Source organism: Phalangium opilio, unplaced genomic scaffold, assembly GCF_054372755.1.
Source record: "Phalangium opilio isolate 3A_F unplaced genomic scaffold, DU_Popi_V2 ptg000060l_1, whole genome shotgun sequence".
Lineage (NCBI taxonomy): Eukaryota > Metazoa > Arthropoda > Arachnida > Opiliones > Phalangiidae > Phalangium > Phalangium opilio.
Genome location: NW_028324177.1, coordinates 3,475,552 through 3,497,049, shown reverse-complemented (window position 1 = coordinate 3,497,049; position 21,498 = coordinate 3,475,552). Strand labels below are relative to the sequence as shown.

The window sequence follows — 21,498 nt, the reverse complement described above, 5'->3', positions numbered from 1 at the left end:
CCAATTGTACATCCGAAGGGGATATAGCTCAGTGGAAGAGCGCTAGCTTTGCATGTGAGAAGTCCCGGGTTCAGCCCCTGGTATCTCTATTTCGCGGTTTTAGTCTAAAAGTATTTAATTTTACGATGATCTCCACTTGTACATCCGAAGTGGATATAGCTCAATGGAAGAGCGCTAGCTTTGCATGTGAGAAGTCCCGGGTTCAACCCCCGGTATATGCATTTCGCGGTTTTAGTCTAAAAGTACTTAATTTTACGATGATCTCCACTTGTACATCCGAAGTGGATGTAGCTCAGTGGAAGAGCGCTCGCTTTGCATGTGAGACGTCCCGGGTTCAACCCGCGGTATCTCTATTTCGCGGTATTAGTCTAAAAGTATTTATTTTTCGATGATCTCTACTTGGACATCCGAAAGGGATATAGCTCAGTGGAAGAGCGCTAGCTTTGCATGGGAGAAGTCCCTGGTTCAACCCCCGGTATCTCCATTTCGCGGTTTTAGTCTAAAAGTATTTAATTTTACGATGATCTCCACTTGTGCATCCGAAGGGGATATAGCTCAGTGGAAGAGCGCTCGCTTTGCATGTGAGAAGTCCCGGGTTCAACCCCCGGTATCTCCATTTCGGGGTTTTAGTCTAAAAGTATTTTTTACGATGATCTCCACTTGTACATCCGAAGTGGATATAGCTCAGTGGAAGAGCGCTCGCTTTGCATGTGAGAAGTCTCGGGTTCAGCCCCCGGTATCTCTATTTCCCGGTTTTAGTCTAAAAGTATTTAATTTTACGATGATCTCCACTTGTACATCGGAAGGGGATATAGCTCAGTGGAAGAGCGCTCGCTTTGCATGTGAGAAGTCCCGGGTTCAACCCGCGGTATCTCTATTTCGCGGTATTAGTCTAAAAGTATTTATTTTTCGATGATCTCTACTTGGACATCCTAAGGGGATATAGATCAGTGGAAGAGCGCTAACTTTGCATGTGAGAAGTCCCGGGTTCAACCCCCGGTATATGCATTTCGCGGTTTTAGTCTAAAAGTATTTAATTTTACGATGATCTCCACTTGTACATCCGAAGTGGATATAGCTCAGTGGAAGAGCGCTCGCTATGCATTTGAGAAGTCCCGGGTTCAACCCGAGGTATCTGTATTTCGCGGTTTTAGTCTAAAAGTATTTAATTTTACGATGATCTCCACTTGTACATCCGAAGGGGATATAGCTCAGTGGAAGAGCGCTCGCCTTGCATGTGAGAAGTCCCGGGTTCAACCCGCGGTATCTCTATTTCGCGGTTTTAGTCTAAAAGTATTTAATTTTACGATGATCTCCACTTGTACATCGGAAAGGGATATAGCTCAGTGGAAGAGCGCTCGCTTTGCATGTGAGAAGTCTCGGGTTCAACCCGCGGTATCTCTATTTCGCGGTATTAGTCTAAAAGTATTTATTTTTCGATGATCTCTACTTGGACATCCGAAAGGGATATAGATCGGTGGAAGAGCGCTCGTTTCGCATGTGAGAAGTCCCGGCTTTAACCCCCGGTATATCCATTTCGCAGGTTTAGTCTAAAAGTATTTAATTTTTCAATGATCTCCACTTGTTCATCCGAAGTGGATATAGCTCAGTGGAAGAGCGCTCGCGTTGCATGTGAGAAGTCCCTGGTTCAACCCCCGGTATCTCCATTTCGCGGTTTTAGTCTAAAAGTATTTAATTTTACGATGATCTCCACTTGTGCATCCGAAGGGGATATAGCTCAGTGGAAGGGCGCTCGCTTTGCATGTGAGAAGTCCCGGGTTCAACCCGCGGTATCTCTATTTCGCGGTATTAGTCTAAAAGTATTTATTTTTCGATGATCTCTACTTGGACATCCGAAAGGGATATAGCTCAGTGGAAGAGCGCTAGCTTTGCATGGGAGAAGTCCCTGGTTCTACCCCCGGTATCTCCATTTCGCGGTTTTAGTCTAAAAGTATTTAATTTTACGATGATCTCCACTTGTGCATCCGAAGGGGATATAGCTCAGTGGAAGAGCGCTCGCTTTGCATGTGAGAAGTCCCGGGTTCAACCCCCGGTATCTCCATTTCGGGGTTTTAGTCTAAAAGTATTTTTTACGATGATCTCCACTTGTACATCCGAAGTGGATATAGCTCAGTGGAAGAGCGCTCGCTTTGCATGTGAGAAGTCTCGGGTTCAGCCCCCGGTATCTCTATTTCCCGGTTTTAGTCTAAAAGTATTTAATTTTACGATGATCTCCACTTGTACATCGGAAGGGGATATAGCTCAGTGGAAGAGCGCTCGCTTTGCATGTGAGAAGTCCCGGGTTCAACCCGCGGTATCTCTATTTCGCGGTATTAGTCTAAAAGTATTTATTTTTCGATGATCTCTACTTGGACATCCTAAGGGGATATAGATCAGTGGAAGAGCGCTAACTTTGCATGTGAGAAGTCCCGGGTTCAACCCCCGGTATATGCATTTCGCGGTTTTAGTCTAAAAGTATTTAATTTTACGATGATCTCCACTTGTACATCCGAAGTGGATATAGCTCAGTGGAAGAGCGCTCGCTATGCATGTGAGAAGTCCCGGGTTCAACCCGCGGTATCTGTATTTCGCGGTTTTAGTCTAAAAGTATTTAATTTTACGATGATCTCCACTTGTACATCCGAAGGGGATATAGCTCAGTGGAAGAGCGCTCGCCTTGCATGTGAGAAGTCCCGGGTTCAACCCGCGGTATCTCTATTTCGCGGTTTTAGTCTAAAAGTATTTAATTTTACGATGATCTCCACTTGTACATCGGAAGGGGATATAGCTCAGTGGAAGAGCGCTCGTTTCGCATGTGAGAAGTCCCGGCTTTAACCCCCGGTATATCCATTTCGCAGGTTTAGTCTAAAAGTATTTAATTTTTCAATGATCTCCACTTGTTCATCCGAAGTGGATATAGCTCAGTGGAAGAGCGCTCGCGTTGCATGTGAGAAGTCCCTGGTTCAACCCCCGGTATCTCCATTTCGCGGTTTTAGTCTAAAAGTATTTAATTTTACGATGATCTCCACTTGTACATCCGAAGGGGATATAGCTCAGTGGAAGAGCGCTAGCTTTGCATGTGAGAAGTCTCGGGTTCAGCCCCTGGTATCTCTATTTCGCGGTTTTAGTCTAAAAGTATTTAATTTTACGATGATCTCCACTTGTACATCCGAAGTGGATATAGCTCAATGGAAGAGCGCTAGCTTTGCATGTGAGAAGTCCCGGGTTCAACCCCCGGTATATGCATTTCGCGGTTTTAGTCTAAACGTACTTAATTTTACGATGATCTCCACTTGTACATCCGAAGTGGATATAGCTCAGTGGAAGAGCGCTCGCTTTGCATGTGAGAAGTCCCGGGTTCAACCCGCGGTATCTCTATTTCGCGGTATTAGTCTAAAAGTATTTTTTACGATGATCTCCACTTGTACATCCGAAGTGGATATAGCTCAGTGGAAGAGCGCTCGCTTTGCATGTGAGAAGTCTCGGGTTCAGCCCCCGGTATCTCTATTTCCCGGTTTTAGTCTAAAAGTATTTAATTTTACGATGATCTCCACTTGTACATCGGAAGGGGATATAGCTCAGTGAAAGAGCGCTCGCTTTGCATGTGAGAAGTCCCGGGTTCAACCCGCGGTATCTCTATTTCGCGGTATTAGTCTAAAAGTATTTATTTTTCGATGATCTCTACTTGGACATCCTAAGGGGATATAGATCAGTGGAAGAGCGCTAACTTTGCATGTGAGAAGTCCCGGGTTCAACCCCCGGTATATGCATTTCGCGGTTTTAGTCTAAAAGTATTTAATTTTACGATGATCTCCACTTGTACATCCGAAGTGGATATAGCTCAGTGGAAGAGCGCTCGCTATGCATGTGAGAAGTCCCGGGTTCAACCCGCGGTATCTGTATTTCGCGGTTTTAGTCTAAAAGTATTTAATTTTACGATGATCTCCACTTGTACATCCGAAGGGGATATAGCTCAGTGGAAGAGCGCTCGCCTTGCATGTGAGAAGTCCCGGGTTCAACCCGCGGTATCTCTATTTCGCGGTATTAGTCTAAAAGTATTTATTTTTCGATGATCTCTACTTGGACATCCGAAAGGGATATAGATCGGTGGAAGAGCGCTCGTTTCGCATGTGAGAAGTCCCGGCTTTAACCCCCGGTATATCCATTTCGCAGGTTTAGTCTAAAAGTATTTAATTTTTCAATGATCTCCACTTGTTCATCCGAAGTGGATATAGCTCAGTGGAAGAGCGCTCGCGTTGCATGTGAGAAGTCCCTGGTTCAACCCCCGGTATCTCCATTTCGCGGTTTTAGTCTAAAAGTATTTAATTTTACGATGATCTCCACTTGTACATCCGAAGGGGATATTGTTTTGTTTCTATGTTACCTCAAGTGTGCTTAACGTAGTTTATGCTTAGTTTAATTATTTACTAAACATTACCCGATAGAAGACATTGTGAGATAAGTGAAAACTGAGAGACTTTATTAGGTTCTTTACTCTTAACGTCCAAACCCTCTCTGCCTGTTGCTTTAGCCAGAGAGTAGTCTTACAAATAATATCGATTGATCAGTATCTGACGGAGAAATATTACAGCGACATCTAGGGCGTTATTCTTACATCTTTTCCCTCAGATATGTTCTTTATACTTTAGAAAGGTTTGAAACTAGAAATTATATGGACATTGCAATACAGTGTAAATTGTTTCTTAAAGATTAAAGCATAGTTTTTTTTCTTGTTTGTTTAACTATCTATTATTAGAAATTTGTACTTTAATGTTTATTGAGCTGTATCACGTATTATTAGTAATTTGTACTTGAATGTTTATTTGAGCTGAGTTACTTATTATTAGGAATTTTTAGTTAATACTAGACCTTTAACTATCACGTGTGGAATGTTAGATTATCACTAAAGATTTAGCCTCTTTACTGGCTTGAATTGTCTTGTCGACCGTCGAGCTGCAACTGGAGTCTCGATCTGTGTCGGTGAGACGTGTTTATCGGAACTTGTTCGCGCTGCGTTTTCCAGTGGTGGTGTATAAATTTCAGTTGTGCTACTTGCTGGAGACGTGGCGTTAGGAACAAGTCTTGTTGGACTTTGGGGGTTAGGTGTAGCTGACATCCTGACTGGCGACGTTGGTAGCGCAGTGAAATTGAACCGTATTGGCGTGTCAGTACCCTGTGTGAACGAGTCTTTCTCCTGCACCTGGCGTAGCTGTCGTCGATTACGTCGTAACGTTGTCCCGTCTTCGGTTAACTCTGAGTGCACTGTGGCATATGGGGACGTCACCCGGTCCGTGGGTTTCCAGCCTGTTCTGATATGGTCTTTAACCCTCGTTAAAACGGGATCCTTGCTAGTCTCTCAAGTGTGCTTAACGTAGTTTATGCTTAGTTTAATTATTTACTAAACATTACCCGATAGAAGACATTGTGAGATAAGTGAAAACTGAGAGACTTTATTAGGTTCTTTACTCTTAACGTCCAAACCCTCTCTGCCTGTTGCTTTAGCCAGAGAGTAGTCTTACAAATAATATCGATTGATCAGTATCTGACGGAGAAATATTACAGCGACATCTAGGGCGTTATTCTTACAGATATAGCTCAGTGGAAGAGCGCTCGCTTTGCATGTGAAAAGTCCCGGGTTCAACCCCCGGTATCTCCATTTCGCGGTTTTAGTCAAAAAGTATTTAATTTTACGATGATCTCCACTTGTACATCCGAAGTGGATAAAGCTCATTGGAAGAGCGCTAGCTTTGCATGTGAGAAGTCCCGGGTTCAACCCCCTGTATCTCCATTTCGCGGTTTTAGTCAAAAAGTATTTAATTTTACGATGATCTCCACTTGTACATCCGAAGTGGATATAGCTCAGTGGAAGAGCGCTCGCTTTGCATGTGAGAAGTCCCTGGTTCAACCCCCTGGTATCTCGATTTCGCGGTTTTAGTCTAAAAGTATTTAATTTTACTATGATCTCTACTTGTACATCCGAAGGGGATATAGCTCAGTGGAAGAGCGCTAGCTTTGCATGTGAGAAGTCCCTGGTTCAACCCCCTGGTATCTCGATTTCGCGGTTTTAGTCTAAAAGTATTTAATTTTACTATGATCTCTACTTGTACATCCAAAGGGGATATTGATCAGTGGAAGAGCGCTAACTTTGCATGTGAGAAGTCCCGGGTTCAACCCCCGGTATCTCGATTTCGCGGTTTTAGTCTAAAAGTATTTAATTTTACGATGATCTCCACTTGTACATCCGAAGTGGATATAGATCGGTGGAAGAGCGCTCGATTCGCATGTGAGAAGTCCCGGGTTCAACCCGCGGTATCTCTATTTCGCGGTTTTAGTCTAAAAGTATTTAATTTTCGATGATCTCTACTTGGACATCCGAAAGGGATATAGATCGGTGCAAGAGCGCTCGTTTCGCATGTGAGAAGTCCCGGCTTTAACCCCCGGTATATCCATTTCGCAGGTTTAGTCTAAAAGTATTTAATTTTTCAATGATCTCCACTTGTTCATCCGAAGTGGATATAGCTCAGTGGAAGAGCGCTCGCGTTGCATGTGAGAAGTCCCTGGTTCAACCCCCGGTATCTCCATTTCGCGGTTTTAGTCTAAAAGTATTTAATTTTACGATGATCTCCACTTGTACATCCGAAGGGAATATAGCTCAGTGGAAGAGCGCTCGCTTGCATGTGAGAAGTCCCGGGTTCAACCCCCGGTATCTCCATTTCGCGGTTTTAGTCAAAAAGTATTTAATTTTACGATGATCTCCACTTGTACATCCGAAGTGGATAAAGCTCATTGGAAGAGCGCTAGCTTTGCATGTGAGAAGTCCCGGGTTCAACCCCCTGTATCTCCATTTCGCGGTTTTAGTCAAAAAGTATTTAATTTTACGATGATCTCCACTTGTACATCCGAAGTGGATATAGCTCAGTGGAAGAGCGCTCGCTTTGCATGTGAGAAGTCCCTGGTTCAACCCCCTGGTATCTCGATTTCGCGGTTTTAGTCTAAAAGTATTTAATTTTACTATGATCTCTACTTGTACATCCGAAGGGGATATAGCTCAGTGGAAGAGCGCTAGCTTTGCATGTGAGAAGTCCCTGGTTCAACCCCCTGGTATCTCGATTTCGCGGTTTTAGTCTAAAAGTATTTAATTTTACTATGATCTCTACTTGTACATCCAAAGGGGATATTGATCAGTGGAAGAGCGCTAACTTTGCATGTGAGAAGTCCCGGGTTCAACCCCCGGTATCTCGATTTCGCGGTTTTAGTCTAAAAGTATTTAATTTTACGATGATCTCCACTTGTACATCCGAAGTGGATATAGATCGGTGGAAGAGCGCTCGATTCGCATGTGAGAAGTCCCGGGTTCAACCCGCGGTATCTCTATTTCGCGGTATTAGTCTAAAAGTATTTATTTTTCGATGATCTCTACTTGTACATCCGAAAGGGATATATATCGGTGGAAGAGCGCTCGTTTCGCATGTGAGAAGTCCCGGCTTTAACCCCCGGTATATCCATTTCGCGGGTTTAGTCTAAAAGTATTTAATTTTACTATGATCTCTACTTGTACATCCGAAGGGGATATAGATCAGTGGAAGAGCGCTCGCTTCGCATGTGAGAAGTCCCGGGTTCAACCCCCGGTATCTCCATTTCGCGGTTTTAGTCTAAAAGTATTTAATTTTACGATGATCTCCACTTGTACATCCGAAGGGGTATAGATCAGTGGAAGTGCGCTCGCTTCGCATGTGAGAAGTCCCGGGTTCAGCCCCCGGTATCTCCATTTCGCGGTTTTAGTCTAAAAGTATTCATTTTATCGATGCTCTCTACTTGTACATCCGAAGGGGTTATAGATCGGTGGAAGAGCGCTCGCTTTGCATGTGAGAAGTCCCGGGTTCAACCCCCGGTATCTCCATTTCGCGGTTTTAGTCTAAAAGTATTTAATTTTACGATGATCTCCACTTGTACATCCGAAGGGGATATAGCTCAGTGGAAGTGCGCTCGCTTAGCATGTGAGAAGTCCCGGGTTCAACCCCCGGTATCTCTATTTCGCGGTTTTAGTCTAAAAGTATTTAATTTTACGATGATCTTTACTTGTACATCCGAAGTGGATAAAGCTCAGTGGAAGAGCGCTAGCTTTGCATGTGAGAAGTCCCGGGTTCAACCCCCGGTATCTCCATTTCGCGGTTTTAGTCTAAAAGTATTCATTTTATCGATGCTCTCTACTTGTACATCCGAAGGGGATATAGATCGGTGGAAGAGCGCTCGCTTTGCATGTGAGAAGTCCCGGGTTCAACCCTCGGTATCTCTATTTCGCGGTTTTAGTCTAAAAGTATTTAATTTTACGATGATCTTTACTTGTACATCCGAAGGGGATATAGATCGGTGGAAGAGCGCTCGTTTCGCATGTGAGAAGTCCCGGCTTTAACCCCCGGTATATCCATTTCGCGGGTTTAGTATAAAAGTGTTTAATTTTACTATGATCTCTACTTGTACATCCGAAGGGGATATAGCTCAGTGGTAGAGCGCTAGCTTTGCATGTGAGAAGTCCCTGGTTCAACCCCCTGGTATCTCGATTTCGCGGTTTTAGTCTAAAAGTATTTAATTTTACGATGATCTCCACTTGTACATCCGAAGGGGATATAGCTCAGTGGAAGAGCGCTCGCTTTGCATGTGAGAAGTCCCGGGTTCAACCCGCGGTATCTCTATTTCGCGGTTTTAGTCTAAAAGTATTTAATTTTACGATGATCTCCACTTGTACATCGGAAGGGGATATAGCTCAGTGGAAGAGCGCTCGCTTTGCATGTGAGAAGTCCCGGGTTCATCCCGCGGTATCTCTATTTCGCGGTATTAGTCTAAAAGTATTTATTTTTCGATTATCTCTACTTGGACATCCGAAAGGGATATAGATCGGTGGAAGAGCGCTCGTTTCGCATGTGAGAAGTCCCGGCTTTAACCCCCGGTATATCCATTTCGCAGGTTTAGTCTAAAAGTATTTAATTTTTCAATGATCTCCACTTGTTCATCCGAAGTGGATATAGCTCAGTGGAAGAGCGCTCGCGTTGCATGTGAGAAGTCCCTGGTTCAACCCCCGGTATCTCCATTTCGCGGTTTTAGTCTAAAAGTATTTAATTTTACGATGATCTCCACTTGTACATCCGAAGGGGATATAGCTCAGTGGAAGAGCGCTCGCTTGCATGTGAGAAGTCCCGGGTTCAACCCCCGGTATCTCCATTTCGCGGTTTTAGTCAAAAAGTATTTAATTTTACGATGATCTCCACTTGTACATCCGAAGTGGATAAAGCTCATTGGAAGAGCGCTAGCTTTGCATGTGAGAAGTCCCGGGTTCAACCCCCTGTATCTCCATTTCGCGGTTTTAGTCAAAAAGTATTTAATTTTACGATGATCTCCACTTGTACATCCGAAGTGGATATAGCTCAGTGGAAGAGCGCTCGCTTTGCATGTGAGAAGTCCCTGGTTCAACCCCCTGGTATCTCGATTTCGCGGTTTTAGTCTAAAAGTATTTAATTTTACTATGATCTCTACTTGTACATCCGAAGGGGATATAGCTCAGTGGAAGAGCGCTAGCTTTGCATGTGAGAAGTCCCTGGTTCAACCCCCTGGTATCTCGATTTCGCGGTTTTAGTCTAAAAGTATTTAATTTTACTATGATCTCTACTTGTACATCCAAAGGGGATATTGATCAGTGGAAGAGCGCTAACTTTGCATGTGAGAAGTCCCGGGTTCAACCCCCGGTATCTCGATTTCGCGGTTTTAGTCTAAAAGTATTTAATTTTACGATGATCTCCACTTGTACATCCGAAGTGGATATAGATCGGTGGAAGAGCGCTCGATTCGCATGTGAGAAGTCCCGGGTTCAACCCGCGGTATCTCTATTTCGCGGTATTAGTCTAAAAGTATTTATTTTTCGATGATCTCTACTTGTACATCCGAAAGGGATATAGATCGGTGGAAGAGCGCTCGTTTCGCATGTGAGAAGTCCCGGGTTCAACCCTCGGTATCTCTATTTCGCGGTTTTAGTCTAAAAGTATTTAATTTTACGATGATCTTTACTTGTACATCCGAAGGGGATATAGCTCAGTGGAAGAGCGCTCGCTTAGCATGTGAGAAGTCCCGGGTTCAACCCCCGGTATCTCTATTTCGCGGTTTTAGTCTAAAAGTATTTAATTTTACGATGATCTTTACTTGTACATCCGAAGTGGATAAAGCTCAGTGGAAGAGCGCTAGCTTTGCATGTGAGAAGTCCCGGGTTCAACCCCCGGTATCTCCATTTCGTTGTTTTAGTCTAAAAGTATTTAATTTTACGATGATCTCCAATTGTACATCCGAAGGGGATATAGCTCAGTGGAAGAGCGCTAGCTTTGCATGTGAGAAGTCTCGGGTTCAGCCCCTGGTATCTCTGTTTCGCAGTTTTAGTCTAAAAGTATTTAATTTTACGATGATCTCCACTTGTACATCCGAAGTGGATATAGCTCAATGGAAGAGCGCTAGCTTTGCATGTGAGAAGTCCCGGGTTCAACCCCCGGTATATGCATTTCGCGGTTTTAGTCTAAAAGTACTTAATTTTACGATGATCTCTACTTGGACATCCTAAGGGGATATAGATCAGTGGAAGAGCGCTAACTTTGCATGTGAGAAGTCCCGGGTTCAACCCCCGGTATATGCATTTCGCGGTTTTAGTCTAAAAGTATTTAATTTTACGATGATCTCCACTTGTACATCCGAAGTGGATATAGCTCAGTGGAAGAGCGCTCGCTATGCATGTGAGAAGTCCCGGGTTCAACCCGCGGTATCTGTATTTCGCGGTTTTAGTCTAAAAGTATTTAATTTTGCGATGATCTCCACTTGTACATCCGAAGGGGATATAGCTCAGTGGAAGAGCGCTCGCTTTGCATGTGAGAAGTCCCGGGTTCAACCCGCGGTATCTCTATTTCGCGGTTTTAGTCTAAAAGTATTTAATTTTACGATGAACTCCACTTGTACATCCGAAGGGGATATAGCTCAGTGGAAGAGCGCTCGCTTTGCATGTGAGAAGTCCGGGGATCAACCCGCGGTATCTCTATTTCGCGGTTTTAGTCTAAAAGTATTTAATTTTACGATGATCTACACTTGTACATCCGAAGGGGATATAGCTCAGTGGAAGAGCGCTCGCTTTGCATGTGAGAAGTCCCGGCTTTAACCCCCGGTATATCCATTTCGCGGTTTTAGTCTAAAAGTATTTATTTTTACGATGATCTCTACTTCGACATCCGAAGTGGATATAGCTCAGTGGAAGAGCGCTCGCTTCGCATGTGAGAAGTCCCGGCTTTAACCCCCGGTATATCCATTTCGCGGGTTTAGTCTAAAAGTATTTAATTTTGCAATGATCTCCACTTGTACATCCGAAGTGGATATAGCTCAGAGGAAGAGCGCTCGCTTCGCATGTGAGAAGTCCCGGGTTCAACCCCCGGTATCTCCATTTCGTTGTTTTAGTCTAAAAGTATTTAATTTTACGATGATCTCCAATTGTACATCCGAAGGGGATATAGCTCAGTGGAAGAGCGCTAGCTTTGCATGTGAGAAGTCTCGGGTTCAGCCCCTGGTATCTCTATTTCGCAGTTTTAGTCTAAAAGTATTTAATTTTACGATGATCTCCACTTGTACATCCGAAGTGGATATAGCTCAATGGAAGGGCGCTAGCTTTGCATGTGAGAAGTCCCGGGTTCAACCCCCGGTATATGCATTTCGCGGTTTTAGTCTAAAAGTACTTAATTTTACGATGATCTCTACTTGGACATCCAAAGGGGATATAGATCAGTGGAAGAGCGCTAACTTTGCATGTGAGAAGTCCCGGGTTCAACCCCCGGTATATGCATTTCGCGGTTTTAGTCTAAAAGTATTTAATTTTACGATGATCTCCACTTGTACATCCGAAGTGGATATAGCTCAGTGGAAGAGCGCTCGCTATGCATGTGAGAAGTCCCGGGTTCAACCCGCGGTATCTGTATTTCGCGGTTTTAGTCTAAAAGTATTTAATTTTGCGATGATCTCCACTTGTACATCCGAAGGGGATATAGCTCAGTGGAAGAGCGCTCGCTTTGCATGTGAGAAGTCCCGGGTTCTACCCGCGGTATCTCTATTTCGCGGTTTTAGTCTAAAAGTATTTAATTTTACGATGAACTCCACTTGTACATCCGAAGGGGATATAGCTCAGTGGAAGAGCGCTCGCTTTGCATGTGAGAAGTCCGGGGATCAACCCGCGGTATCTCTATTTCGCGGTTTTAGTCTAAAAGTATTTAATTTTACGATGATCTACACTTGTACATCCGAAGGGGATATAGCTCAGTGGAAGAGCGCTCGCTTTGCATGTGAGAAGTCCCGGCTTTAACCCCCGGTATATCCATTTCGCGGTTTTAGTCTAAAAGTATTTATTTTTACGATGATCTCTACTTCGACATCCGAAGTGGATATAGCTCAGTGGAAGAGCGCTCGCTTCGCATGTGAGAAGTCCCGGCTTTAACCCCCGGTATATCCATTTCGCGGGTTTAGTCTAAAAGTATTTAATTTTGCAATGATCTCCACTTGTACATCCGAAGTGGATATAGCTCAGAGGAAGAGCGCTCGCTTCGCATGTGAGAAGTCCCGGGTTCAACCCCCGGTATCTCCATTTCGCGGTTTTAGTCTAAAAGTATTTAATTTTACGATGATCTCCACTTGTCCAGCCGAAGGGGATATAGCTCAGTGGAAGAGCGCTCGCTTTGCATGTGAGAAGTCCCGGGTTCAACCCCCGGTATCTCTATTTCGCGGTTTTAGTCTAAAAGTATTTAATTTTACGATGATCTCCACTTGTACATCCGAAGTGGATAAAGCTCAGTGGAAGAGCGCTAGCTTTGCATGGGAGAAGTCCCTGGTTCAACCCCCGGTATCTGCATTTCGCGGTTTTAGTCTAAAAGTATTTAATTTTACGATGATCTCCACTTGTACATCCGTAGGGGATATAGCTCAGTGGAAGAGCGCTCGCTTTGCATGCGAGAAGTCCCGGGTTCAACCCCCGGTATCTCCATTTCGCGGTTTTAGTCTAAAAGTATTTTTTACGATGATCTCCACTTGTACATCCGAAGTGGATATAGCTCAGTGGAAGAGCGCTCGCTTTGCATGTGAGAAGTCTCGGGTTCAGCCCCCGGTATCTCTATTTCCCGGTTTTAGTCTAAAAGTATTTAATTTTACGATGATCTCCACTTGTACATCGGAAGGGGATATAGCTCAGTGGAAGAGCGCTCGCTTTGCATGTGAGAAGTCCCGGGTTCAACCCCCGGTATATGCATTTCGCGGTTTTAGTCTAAAAGTATTTAATTTTACGATGATCTCCACTTGTACATCCGAAGTGGATATAGCTCAGTGGAAGAGCGCTCGCTATGCATGTGAGAAGTCCCGGGTTCAACCCGCGGTATCTGTATTTCGCGGTTTTAGTCTAAAAGTATTTAATTTTGCGATGATCTCCACTTGTACATCCGAAGGGGATATAGCTCAGTGGAAGAGCGCTCGGTTTGTATGTGAGAAGTCCCGGGTTCAACCCGCGGTATCTCTATTTCGCGGTTTTAGTCTAAAAGTATTTCATTTTACGATGATCTCCACTTGTACATCGGAAGGGGATATAGCTCAGTGGAAGAGCGCTCTCTTTGCATGTGAGAAGTCCCGGGTTCAACCCGCGGTATCTCTATTTCGCGGTATTAGTCTAAAAGTATTTATTTTTCGATGATCTCTACTTGGACATCCGAAAGGGATATAGATCGGTGGAAGAGCGCTCGTTTCGCATGTGAGAAGTCCCGGCTTTAACCCCCGGTATATCCATTTCGCAGGTTTAGTCTAAAAGTATTTAATTTTGCAATGATCTCCACTTGTTCATCCGAAGTGGATATAGCTCTGTGGAAGAGCTTTCGCGTTGCATGTGAGAAGTCCCTGGTTCAATCCCCGGTATCTCCATTTCGCGGTTTAAGTCTAAAAGTATTTAATTTTACGATGATCTCCACTTGTACATCCGAAGGGGATATAGCTCAGTGGAAGAGCGCTCGCTTTGCATGTGAGAAGTCCCGGGTTCAACCCCCGGTATCTCCATTTCGCGGTTTTAGTCTAAAAGTATTTTTTTACGATGATCTCCACTTATACATCCGAAGTGGATAAAGCTCATTGGAAGAGCGCTAGCTTTGCATGTGAGAAGTCCCGGGTTCAACCCCCGGTATCTCTATTTCGCGGTTTTAGTCAAAAAGTATTTAATTTTACGATGATCTCCACTTGTACATCCGAAGTGGATATAGCTCAGTGGAAGAGCGCTCGCTTTGCATGTGAGAAGTCCCTGGTTCAACCCCCTGGTATCTCGATTTCGCGGTTTTAGTCTAAAAGTATTTAATTTTACTATGATCTCTACTTGTACATCAGAAGGGGATATAGCTCAGTGGAAGAGCGCTAGCTTTGCATGTGAGAAGTCCCTGGTTCAACCCCCTGGTATCTCGATTTCGCGGTTTTAGTCTAAAAGTATTTAATTTTACTATGATCTCTACTTGTACATCCAAAGGGGATATTGATCAGTGGAAGAGCGCTAACTTTGCATGTGAGAAGTCCCGGGTTCAACCCCCGGTATATGCATTTCGCGGTTTTAGTCTAAAAGTATTTAATTTTACGATGATCTCCACTTGTACATCCGAAGTGGATATAGCTCAGTGGAAGAGCGCTCGCTATGCATGTGAGAAGTCCCGGGTTCAACCCGCGGTATCTGTATTTCGCGGTTTTAGTCTAAAAGTATTTAATTTTACGATGAACTCCACTTGTACATCCGAAGGGGATATAGCTCAGTGGAAGAGCGCTCGCTTTGCATGTGAGAAGCCCGGGGATCAACCCGCGGTATCTCTATTTCGCGGTTTTAGTCTAAAAGTATTTAATTTTACGATGATCTACACTTGTACATCCGAAGGGGATATAGCTCAGTGGAAGAGCGCTCGCTTTGCATGTGAGAAGTCCCGGCTTTAACCCCCGGTATATCCATTTCGCGGTTTTAGTCTAAAAGTATTTATTTTTACGATGATCTCTACTTCGACATCCGAAGTGGATATAGCTCAGTGGAAGAGCGCTCGCTTCGCATGTGAGAAGTCCCGGCTTTAACCCCCGGTATATCCATTTCGCGGGTTTAGTCTAAAAGTATTTAATTTTGCAATGATCTCCACTTGTACATCCGAAGTGGATATAGCTCAGAGGAAGAGCGCTCGCTTCGCATGTGAGAAGTCCCGGGTTCAACCCCCGGTATCTCCATTTCGCGGTTTTAGTCTAAAAGTATTTAATTTTACGATGATCTCCACTTGTCCAGCCGAAGGGGATATAGCTCAGTGGAAGAGCGCTCGCTTTGCATGTGAGAAGTCCCGGGTTCAACCCCCGGTATCTCTATTTCGCGGTTTTAGTCTAAAAGTATTTAATTTTACGATGATCTCCACTTGTACATCCGAAGTGGATAAAGCTCAGTGGAAGAGCGCTAGCTTTGCATGGGAGAAGTCCCTGGTTCAACCCCCGGTATCTCCATTTCGCGGTTTAAGTCTAAAAGTATTTAATTTTACGATGATCTCCACTTGTACATCCGAAGGGGATATAGCTCAGTGGAAGAGCGCTCGCTTTGCATGTGAGAAGTCCCGGGTTCAACCCCCGGTATCTCCATTTCGCGGTTTTAGTCTAAAAGTATTTTTTTACGATGATCTCCACTTGTACATCCGAAGTGGATAAAGCTCATTGGAAGAGCGCTAGCTTTGCATGTGAGAAGTCCCGGGTTCAACCCCCGGTATCTCTATTTCGCGGTTTTAGTCAAAAAGTATTTAATTTTACGATGATCTCCACTTGTACATCCGAAGTGGATATAGCTCAGTGGAAGAGCGCTCGCTTTGCATGTGAGAAGTCCCTGGTTCAACCCCCTGGTATCTCGATTTCGCGGTTTTAGTCTAAAAGTATTTAATTTTACTATGATCTCTACTTGTACATCAGAAGGGGATATAGCTCAGTGGAAGAGCGCTCGCTTCGCATGTGAGAAGTCCCGGGTTCAACCCCCGGTATCTCCATTTCGCGGTTTTAGTCTAAAAGTATTTAATTTTACGATGATCTCCACTTGTCCAGCCGAAGGGGATATAGCTCAGTGGAAGAGCGCTCGCTTTGCATGTGAGAAGTCCCGGGTTCAACCCCCGGTATCTCTATTTCGCGGTTTTAGTCTAAAAGTATTTAATTTTACGATGATCTCCACTTGTACATCCGAAGTGGATAAAGCTCAGTGGAAGAGCGCTAGCTTTGCATGGGAGAAGTCCCTGGTTCAACCCCCGGTATCTGCATTTCGCGGTTTTAGTCTAAAAGTATTTAATTTTACGATGATCTCCACTTGTACATCCGTAGGGGATATAGCTCAGTGGAAGAGCGCTCGCTTTGCATGCGAGAAGTCCCGGGTTCAACCCCCGGTATCTCCATTTCGCGGTTTTAGTCTAAAAGTATTTTTTACGATGATCTCCACTTGTACATCCGAAGTGGATATAGCTCAGTGGAAGAGCGCTCGCTTTGCATGTGAGAAGTCTCGGGTTCAGCCCCCGGTATCTCTATTTCCCGGTTTTAGTCTAAAAGTATTTAATTTTACGATGATCTCCACTTGTACATCGGAAGGGGATATAGCTCAGTGGAAGAGCGCTCGCTTTGCATGTGAGAAGTCCCGGGTTCAACCCCCGGTATATGCATTTCGCGGTTTTAGTCTAAAAGTATTTAATTTTACGATGATCTCCACTTGTACATCCGAAGTGGATATAGCTCAGTGGAAGAGCGCTCGCTATGCATGTGAGAAGTCCCGGGTTCAACCCGCGGTATCTGTATTTCGCGGTTTTAGTCTAAAAGTATTTAATTTTGCGATGATCTCCACTTGTACATCCGAAGGGGATATAGCTCAGTGGAAGAGCGCTCGGTTTGTATGTGAGAAGTCCCGGGTTCAACCCGCGGTATCTCTATTTCGCGGTTTTAGTCTAAAAGTATTTCATTTTACGATGATCTCCACTTGTACATCGGAAGGGGATATAGCTCAGTGGAAGAGCGCTCGCTTTGCATGTGAGAAGTCCCGGGTTCAACCCGCGGTATCTCTATTTCGCGGTATTAGTCTAAAAGTATTTATTTTTCGATGATCTCTACTTGGACATCCGAAAGGGATATAGATCGGTGGAAGAGCGCTCGTTTCGCATGTGAGAAGTCCCGGCTTTAACCCCCGGTATATCCATTTCGCAGGTTTAGTCTAAAAGTATTTAATTTTGCAATGATCTCCACTTGTTCATCCGAAGTGGATATAGCTCTGTGGAAGAGCTTTCGCGTTGCATGTGAGAAGTCCCTGGTTCAATCCCCGGTATCTCCATTTCGCGGTTTAAGTCTAAAAGTATTTAATTTTACGATGATCTCCACTTGTACATCAGAAGGGGATATAGCTCAGTGGAAGAGCGCTCGCTTTGCATGTGAGAAGTCCCGGGTTCAACCCCCGGTATCTCCATTTCGCGGTTTTAGTCTAAAAGTATTTTTTTACGATGATCTCCACTTGTACATCCGAAGTGGATAAAGCTCATTGGAAGAGCGCTAGCTTTGCATGTGAGAAGTCCCGGGTTCAACCCCCGGTATCTCCATTTCGCGGTTTTAGTCAAAAAGTATTTAATTTTACGATGATCTCCACTTGTACATCCGAAGTGGATATAGCTCAGTGGAAGAGCGCTCGCTTTGCATGTGAGAAGTCCCTGGTTCAACCCCCTGGTATCTCGATTTCGCGGTTTTAGTCTAAAAGTATTTAATTTTACTATGATCTCTACTTGTACATCAGAAGGGGATATAGCTCAGTGGAAGAGCGCTAGCTTTGCATGTGAGAAGTCCCTGGTTCAACCCCCTGGTATCTCGATTTCGCGGTTTTAGTCTAAAAGTATTTAATTTTACTATGATCTCCACTTGTACATCCGAAGTGGATATAGATCGGTGGAAGAGCGCTCGATTCGCATGTGAGAAGTCCCGGCTTCAACCCCCGGCATATCCATTTCGCGGGTTTAGTCTAAAAGTATTTAATTTTACGATGATCTCCACTTGTACATCCGAAGTGGATATAGCCCAGTGGAAGAGCGCTCGCTTTGCATGTGAGAAGTCCCGGGTTCAACCCGCGGTATCTCTATTTCGCGGTTTTAGTCTAAAAGTATTTAATTTTACGATGATCTACACTTGTACATCCGAAGGGGATATAGCTCAGTGGAAGAGCGCTCGCTTTGCATGTGAGAAGTCCCGGGTTCAACCCCCGGTATCTCCATTTCGCGGTTTTAGTCTAAAAGTATTTATTTTTACGATGATCTCTACTTCGACATCCGAAGTGGATATAGCTCAGTGGAAGAGCGCTCGCTTCGCATGTGAGAAGTCCCGGCTTTAACCCCCGGTATATCCATTTCGCGGGTTTAGTCTAAAAGTATTTAATTTTGCAATGATCTCCACTTGTACATCCGAAGTGGATATAGCTCAGTGGAAGAGCGCTCGCTTCGCATGTGAGAAGTCCCGGGTTCAACCCCCGGTATCTCCATTTCGCGGTTTTAGTCTAAAAGTATTTAATTTTACGATGATCTCCACTTGTCCAGCCGAAGGGGATATAGCTCAGTGGAAGAGCGCTCGCTTTGCATGTGAGAAGTCCCGGGTTCAACCCCCGGTATCTCTATTTCGCGTTTTTAGTCTAAAAGTATTTAATTTTACGATGATCTCCACTTGTACGTCCGAAGTGGATAAAGCTCAGTGGAAGAGCGCTAGCTTTGCATGTGAGAAGTCCCGGGTTCAACCTCCGGTATCTCCATTTCGCGGTTTTAGTCTAAAAGTATTTAATTTTACGATGATCTCCACTTGTACATCCGAAGTGGATATAGCTCAGTGGAAGAGCGCTCGCTTTGCATGTGAGAAGTCCCGGGTTCAACCCGCGGTATCTCTATTTCGCGGTATTAGTCTAAAAGTATTTATTTTTCGATGATCTCTACTTGTACATCCGAAAGGGATATAGATCGGTGGAAGAGCGCTCGTTTCGCATGTGAGAAGTCCCGGCTTTAACCCCCGGTATATCCATTTCGCGGGTTTAGTCTAAAAGTATTTAATTTTACTATGATCTCTACTTGTACATCCGAAGGGGATATAGATCAGTGGAAGTGCGCTCGCTTCGCATGTGAGAAGTCCCGGGTTCAGCCCCGGTATCTCCATTTCGCGGTTTTAGTCTAAAAGTATTCATTTTATCGATGCTCTCTACTTGTACATCCGAAGGGGTTATAGATCGGTGGAAGAGCGCTCGCTTCGCATGTGAGAAGTCCCGGGTTCAACCCCCGGTATCTCCATTTCGCGGTTTTAGTCTAAAAGTATTTATTTTTACGATGATCTCTACTTCGACATCCGAAGTGGATATAGCTCAGTGGAAGAGCGCTCGCTTCGCATGTGAGAAGTCCCGGCTTTAACCCCCGGTATATCCATTTCGCGGGTTTAGTCTAAAAGTATTTAATTTTGCAATGATCTCCACTTGTACATCCGAGGTGGATATAGCTCAGTGGAAGAGCGCTCGCTTCGCATGTGAGAAGTCCCGGGTTCAACCCCCGGTATCTCCATTTCGCGGTTTTAGTCTAAAATTATTTAATTTTACGATGATCTCCACTTGTCCAGCCGAAGGGGATATAGCTCAGTGGAAGAGCGCTCGCTTTGCATGTGAGAAGTCCCGGGTTCAACCCCCGGTATCTCTATTTCGCGTTTTTAGTCTAAAAGTATTTAATTTTACGATGATCTCCACTTGTACGTCCGAAGTGGATAAAGCTCAGTGGAAGAGCGCTAGCTTTGCATGTGAGAAGTCCCGGGTTCAACCTCCGGTATCTCCATTTCGCGGTTTTAGTCTAAAAGTATTTTATTTTACGATGATCTCCACTTGTACATCCGAAGTGGATATAGCTCAGTGGAAGAGCGCTCGCTTTGCATGTGAGAAGTCCCGGGTTCAACCCGCGGTATCTCTATTTCGCGGTATTAGTCTAAAAGTATTTATTTTTCGATGATCTCTACTTGTACATCCGAAAGGGATATAGATCGGTGGAAGAGCGCTCGTTTCGCATGTGAGAAGTCCCGGCTTTAACCCCCGGTATATCCATTTCGCGGGTTTAGTCTAAAAGTATTTAATTTTACTATGATCTCTACTTGTACATCCGAAGGGGATATAGATCAGTGGAAGTGCGCTCGCTTCGCATGTGAGAAGTCCCGGGTTCAGCCCCGGTATCTCCATTTCGCGGTTTTAGTCTAAAAGTATTCATTTTATCGATGCTCTCTACTTGTACATCCGAAGGGGTTATAGATCGGTGGAAGAGCGCTCGCTTCGCATGTGAGAAGTCCCGGGTTCAACCCCCGGTATCTCCATTTCGCGGTTTTAGTCTAAAAGTATTTAATTTTACGATGATCTCCACTTGTACATCCGTAGGGGATATAGATCAGTGGAAGTGCGCTCGCTTCGCATGTGAGAAGTCCCGGGTTCAGCCCCCGGTATCTCCATTTCGCGGTTTTAGTCTAAAAGTATTCATTTTATCGATGCTCTCTACTTGTACATCCGAAGGGGATATAGATCGGTGGAAGAGCGCTCGCTTTGCATGTGAGAAGTCCCGGGTTCAACCCCCGGTATCTCCATTTCGCGGTTTTAGTCTAAAAGTATTTAATTTTACGATGATCTCCACTTGTACATCCGAAGTGGATAAAGCTCAGTGGAAGAGCGCTAGCTTTGCATGTGAGAAGTCCCGGGTTCAACCCCCGGTATATGCATTTCGCGGTTTTAGTTTAAAAGTACTTAATTTTACGATGATCTCCACTTGTACATCCGAAGTGGATATAGCTCAGTGGAAGAGCGCTCGCTTTGCATGTGAGAAGTCCCGTGTTCAACCCCCGGTATCTCTATTTCGCGGTTTTAGTCTAAAAGTATTTAATTTTACGATGATCTCCACTTGTACATCCGAAGGGGATATAGATCAGTGGAAGAGCACTCGCTTTGCATGTGAGAAGTCCCGGGTTCAACCCCCGGTATCTCCATTTCGCGGTTTTAGTCTAAAAGTATTTTTTACGATGATCTCCACTTGTACATCCGAAGTGGATATAGCTCAGTGGAAGAGCGCTCGCTTTGCATGTGAGAAGTCTCGGGTTCAGCCCCCGGTATCTCTATTTCCCGGTTTTAGTCTAAAAGTATTTAATTTTACGATGATCTCCACTTGTACATCGGAAGGGGATATAGCTCAGTGGAAGAGCGCTCGCTTTGCATGTGAGAAGTCCCGGGTTCAACCCGCGGTATCTCTATTTCGCGGTATTAGTCTAAAAGTATTTATTTTTCGATGATCTCTACTTGGACATCCTAAGGGGATATAGATCAGTGGAAGAGCGCTAACTCTGCATGTGAGAAGTCCCGGGTTCAACCCCCGGTATATGCATTTCGCGGTTTTAGTCTAA

At 44.5% G+C, this 21,498-nt stretch overlaps 19 non-coding genes across 19 annotated transcripts; all 19 read left to right on the top strand.

Moving 5' to 3' along the window:
- The first annotated feature begins 544 nt into the window (after window positions 1-544).
- On the top strand, window positions 545-616 carry TRNAA-UGC (transfer RNA alanine (anticodon UGC)). Its single transcript has one exon. It is a non-coding gene; the product is annotated as a tRNA-Ala (tRNA).
- A 1,374-nt stretch (window positions 617-1,990) lies between these two features.
- TRNAA-UGC (transfer RNA alanine (anticodon UGC)) lies at window positions 1,991-2,062 on the top strand. The gene has a single exon. It is a non-coding gene; the product is annotated as a tRNA-Ala (tRNA).
- A 5,503-nt stretch (window positions 2,063-7,565) lies between these two features.
- On the top strand, window positions 7,566-7,637 carry TRNAA-CGC (transfer RNA alanine (anticodon CGC)). The gene has a single exon. It is a non-coding gene; the product is annotated as a tRNA-Ala (tRNA).
- Window positions 7,638-10,072: 2,435 nt separating this feature from the next.
- Window positions 10,073-10,144, top strand: TRNAA-AGC (transfer RNA alanine (anticodon AGC)). Its single transcript has one exon. It is a non-coding gene; the product is annotated as a tRNA-Ala (tRNA).
- A 2,568-nt stretch (window positions 10,145-12,712) lies between these two features.
- TRNAA-UGC (transfer RNA alanine (anticodon UGC)) lies at window positions 12,713-12,784 on the top strand. Its single transcript has one exon. It is a non-coding gene; the product is annotated as a tRNA-Ala (tRNA).
- A 192-nt stretch (window positions 12,785-12,976) lies between these two features.
- Window positions 12,977-13,048, top strand: TRNAA-UGC (transfer RNA alanine (anticodon UGC)). The gene has a single exon. It is a non-coding gene; the product is annotated as a tRNA-Ala (tRNA).
- A 980-nt stretch (window positions 13,049-14,028) lies between these two features.
- TRNAA-UGC (transfer RNA alanine (anticodon UGC)) lies at window positions 14,029-14,100 on the top strand. The gene has a single exon. It is a non-coding gene; the product is annotated as a tRNA-Ala (tRNA).
- Window positions 14,101-15,348: 1,248 nt separating this feature from the next.
- TRNAA-UGC (transfer RNA alanine (anticodon UGC)) lies at window positions 15,349-15,420 on the top strand. Its single transcript has one exon. It is a non-coding gene; the product is annotated as a tRNA-Ala (tRNA).
- A 192-nt stretch (window positions 15,421-15,612) lies between these two features.
- TRNAA-UGC (transfer RNA alanine (anticodon UGC)) lies at window positions 15,613-15,684 on the top strand. The gene has a single exon. It is a non-coding gene; the product is annotated as a tRNA-Ala (tRNA).
- Window positions 15,685-16,007: 323 nt separating this feature from the next.
- Window positions 16,008-16,079, top strand: TRNAA-CGC (transfer RNA alanine (anticodon CGC)). Its single transcript has one exon. It is a non-coding gene; the product is annotated as a tRNA-Ala (tRNA).
- Window positions 16,080-16,139: 60 nt separating this feature from the next.
- TRNAA-UGC (transfer RNA alanine (anticodon UGC)) lies at window positions 16,140-16,211 on the top strand. The gene has a single exon. It is a non-coding gene; the product is annotated as a tRNA-Ala (tRNA).
- Window positions 16,212-16,403: 192 nt separating this feature from the next.
- TRNAA-UGC (transfer RNA alanine (anticodon UGC)) lies at window positions 16,404-16,475 on the top strand. The gene has a single exon. It is a non-coding gene; the product is annotated as a tRNA-Ala (tRNA).
- A 980-nt stretch (window positions 16,476-17,455) lies between these two features.
- Window positions 17,456-17,527, top strand: TRNAA-UGC (transfer RNA alanine (anticodon UGC)). The gene has a single exon. It is a non-coding gene; the product is annotated as a tRNA-Ala (tRNA).
- Window positions 17,528-18,247: 720 nt separating this feature from the next.
- TRNAA-UGC (transfer RNA alanine (anticodon UGC)) lies at window positions 18,248-18,319 on the top strand. Its single transcript has one exon. It is a non-coding gene; the product is annotated as a tRNA-Ala (tRNA).
- A 192-nt stretch (window positions 18,320-18,511) lies between these two features.
- On the top strand, window positions 18,512-18,583 carry TRNAA-CGC (transfer RNA alanine (anticodon CGC)). Its single transcript has one exon. It is a non-coding gene; the product is annotated as a tRNA-Ala (tRNA).
- Window positions 18,584-18,643: 60 nt separating this feature from the next.
- TRNAA-UGC (transfer RNA alanine (anticodon UGC)) lies at window positions 18,644-18,715 on the top strand. Its single transcript has one exon. It is a non-coding gene; the product is annotated as a tRNA-Ala (tRNA).
- Window positions 18,716-19,564: 849 nt separating this feature from the next.
- TRNAA-CGC (transfer RNA alanine (anticodon CGC)) lies at window positions 19,565-19,637 on the top strand. The gene has a single exon. It is a non-coding gene; the product is annotated as a tRNA-Ala (tRNA).
- A 60-nt stretch (window positions 19,638-19,697) lies between these two features.
- On the top strand, window positions 19,698-19,769 carry TRNAA-UGC (transfer RNA alanine (anticodon UGC)). Its single transcript has one exon. It is a non-coding gene; the product is annotated as a tRNA-Ala (tRNA).
- A 1,246-nt stretch (window positions 19,770-21,015) lies between these two features.
- TRNAA-UGC (transfer RNA alanine (anticodon UGC)) lies at window positions 21,016-21,087 on the top strand. Its single transcript has one exon. It is a non-coding gene; the product is annotated as a tRNA-Ala (tRNA).
- Window positions 21,088-21,498: the final 411 nt, after the last annotated feature.